The sequence below is a fragment of the Myotis davidii genome, unplaced genomic scaffold (assembly GCF_000327345.1).
Source record: "Myotis davidii unplaced genomic scaffold, ASM32734v1 scaffold173, whole genome shotgun sequence".
Taxonomy (NCBI): domain Eukaryota; kingdom Metazoa; phylum Chordata; class Mammalia; order Chiroptera; family Vespertilionidae; genus Myotis; species Myotis davidii.
This window is the reverse complement of record NW_006286303.1, coordinates 3,381,235-3,384,691: the sequence shown is the minus strand read 5'-3', so window position 1 is coordinate 3,384,691 and position 3,457 is coordinate 3,381,235. Positions and strand designations below refer to the sequence as shown.

The following is a 3,457-nucleotide window of genomic DNA, read 5'->3' as shown; positions in this document are numbered from 1 at the left end:
TTTAGAATTTCATTGGAATATATTCTTATAAACTACATTCAAACTCTTTGTGAACTAAAATAGGGTAGTATAAGCAATGAACAAACAAAAAATAAATTTACAAATAAATATAAAAGTTATAAGGCTGGATTTTATAGAACATGGAAAAATCAAAAAAATGAAATTTAGAAAACAAAAACGTGTCATTATGAAATAAGCACTGACTCCAAAGTGGATATTATATACCTTTATTAGAGATTTCAAGAAAATGAGTTTGACATTAAGCTGGGCACCAGGAAGGACTTTTAGCACACACCTGCCTGTGTTCATCTCGCTGCAGTCACATTTCTTCCCTTATGAAAGCTTTCCCCATCGCCACCAGTACTTTCCTATCCTATTTAGCACCACCGTCTTTTATATCCCTTCTTACATTATGCAATATTCATTTTAAAAAAATGCTGACATATGCCCATTTGGGCCAAATTTTGGAGCTTTTGTAGATTCAATGTAAATGCTGTTTAGAACTTAATTCTTAATATCTGCCCTGTGGTCCTTGCCCCCCGCTCCTCAGTTGGCCTAACCTATTTCAGTATGTTACACTCCATCTCAAGAGAAAGGACTTTCCAGGTCACGTAGCCAAAAAGTTGCATATAAGGCTTCCTGTTCAGGGCCACACATAGGTGATGGGGGCTCGAGCCACTACCTAACCTTTGCACCTGCACCAAGCACCCGCTTGGTCGGAATTTGCCCACTAGTGGTCGGCCCCAGAGACTGACTACAGGCTGCCCAGAGGCGGTCCAAGGCAGTGTTGGTTTCACCCGTCAGAACCCCAGGGCAGGCCGCTCGTGTCTACTTTCCTACCTAACCTCCCTCCCCCACAAGTTATGGGAACCCAATTCTTTGGGGTCTTCTGGGCAAAGACTGCTCTGGCTGCTTCAAGCTATTTGGGGTCATTGTGGGGCTTTGGGTTCCCATGCCTGCTGTTCACTGAAGGATGTGGGTGCGGACGTCCGTCCACGGGCCAGGAATAAGAGGAGTCTGTTCCATGGGAGTGAGGACCTGGTACCCTTCAGACAGAGCTGTATGGCTGCTATATAAGGAATGTGTTGAATAAATTAAGGTGGCATGGGCCCAAATATTAGGAGCCAGAATTATGGTCGCAGCAAAGGAAAGGGGAAGAGAAGCCAAGATTTGGCATTCCAGAAGGAGTCCCCAGTAATCTGTTGCTTGCCCTTTCAAAGATGTCTGGTGTTTTGTTGTACCTGCCCTGATTGATATAGAGGCAACATTCCTCCTTTAGGTGTTAACAGGTACCACGTTCTGCTCTCAAGGGCTACAGGCTAAGGAATCAAGTTGCTCTTCTAACATGTTTAGTTTTCTCCTGTCTTAGGGCAGCAGCTGTGTTTTGGGATAAAAGCTGTTGGATCCCCAGTAAGGCTCCTACAGCTGCCCCCTCCCCACAGGAGGATGGCGGGGGATGAGAAACCCTGCTCGTCCATTTAGATGACTTCCGAAATGGAGAGGGAAAGGGGGCTGTTATTCCAGGCTATAGAGTCATCATGCTGACATAGGGATGACATAACCTAGAGAGCAAATACCTCTCCATCCAGCGGACAAAGCCAGGTAGGCACAGGATCCCCAAATCCAGGAAATTCCCTCGGAAGGGCAAGTTCTTCAGTTACCTGGATGTCAGCGTAAGAATACTTTCCCCAGAGGCCTGGCTTCCCCTTCCCATGGAGAATCTGGTTCCCCAGAGTTGGACTCCCTGGGCTGCAAATGTGGCTGTGGTTAGGGGGTCAAGTAGAGGGGTTATAGATTTTTTTTTCATGAATTCTTTCAAGAAATAGGGGCCCCCTTTGGGGATTCAAATGCAGGGTGTTTTGAGAATCACAGATAAGAGTGACACAATTGCCCTTCGCCCTTAGTAAAAGGCTACGTCCTTATGGGGCTTTCCATGGCAATATCGGGATTTGGGGAGCCTCTCGTTGGACTACATCAGCAATAAGTGCTCCCCAATTCCAGAGATGTTGGTTTTATAGATCCCCAGCAGGTGGGATTGAATTGTAAAGTAATGGCAATAAGGTTGGCCAATTGATAAGCACTACCGGAATTAGCTAGGGTGAATTAGGAGATAATAGAAGAGACTGCTGAGCCTTATCTGGAATTTAGAAGCATTCTGGTTTGTTTTGGGGTCTTTTTTTGCAAAAAAGGTGTAAACCAGGTCCAGAGGAAGTAGGTCCTCAGCCTGTACCTAGGGTTTGATCCTAGTATAGTGGGCCCAACTGGCAACCCCTGGAACTTTATCATATGAGAGAACTGGGTAGGTCCTTCCCATCCTTGACTAAGACTTGTGTCCCTGGTGGGTATAAGGGTGGTCCAGAGTCCTTTGAGGATTGGTGGGGGGACTTAATGTTGCGTTATCTGTAAAATTAGAGAACAGTGTTGACTTCACATAATTGTGAGAATTAAATGAAAAGATGGAAATGAGGTGCCCACTGCACTGCTCTCTCACCACCAGCTACCGCGTGTGAACTCATGGGCACATGGCTGCTACAACTTACACAACAATGCCTGACCTCATTAAGCGAACTTAGCCTGAAAGTTGGTTTTGAATCCGTTAAAATACCAGCATCACAGCACTCCAGCATCAACGGCTTGTACCTGTTGTTTTCAACCTATAAAAGAAAAGAGTTTTTGAATGACTAAACGGTTACGAAACTTTTGACATGTCGTCTTCTGTTTGTCTCAAATGTTCAGAAAAAGCCTTGCGTACATGTGGTTCTACCATCTGGATTTCTTCCGCCTTCAAAGACAACCAAAGTACCCAAACTCCCCTATCTATTTGAAAACACTAGACAGGCATCCCCAGAGTTTTAAAAGCAGGCCTGAAGGTATCACTACCGCTAAGGTTAAATGTATCATTTTGCTCATGACTGTGTAAAAATAACACAAAAACTGCTCAAACTGAAAGGGAAATTTTCTGGTTTCAGCTGTGACTCCAGACAGGATCCAAAGAGGAGTTTTACCATCTCTTCTCTGGGTTTTATGGAGACTTGCTTTACCCTTCTGTGTTAGCCTCTTAAGGCACTGAGTCAGCCTTAAAAGGGCACAGGAAAGGGTGACGTGGGGTTCTCTACGGTGTCCTGCAGGCCGCTCTCGCCAGTACCCCCCGGTTAACGATCCGACCCCATTAGATGCAGCTGTTCTGCCCCGCGGAGCCGAGAAGGTAAATGCACTTCACGTTAGGCGGGTAGACGCCGGCCTTTGCACTAAACCGGCGCCCGGGCACCCTCTGGTCGCCATGTGCCACGTGCTCTGGGCCTGGGTGATTTCATTCCAAAAAAAAGGGACGTACCTGCGCTTAGACCTCAGGCGGCTGCACCCACAGGCGTCGGAGACACACTCCCCAGGCCCAAGGTCGCGCTGGGGCCCGCTCTCGCCCCCGCAGGCCGGGTGGGGCCGGGACCCCAGCAGCTAC

General features: G+C 47.0%; 1 long non-coding RNA gene across 1 annotated transcript; it reads right to left on the bottom strand.

The window, feature by feature from the left end:
- Positions 1 to 211: 211 nt before the first annotated feature.
- LOC107182138 lies at positions 212 to 3,451 on the bottom strand. The gene is made up of 2 exons (XR_001512864.1): positions 3,335 to 3,451; positions 212 to 2,654 (listed from the first exon to the last, which is right to left on the bottom strand). It is a non-coding gene; the product is annotated as an uncharacterized LOC107182138 (long non-coding RNA).
- Positions 3,452 to 3,457: the final 6 nt, after the last annotated feature.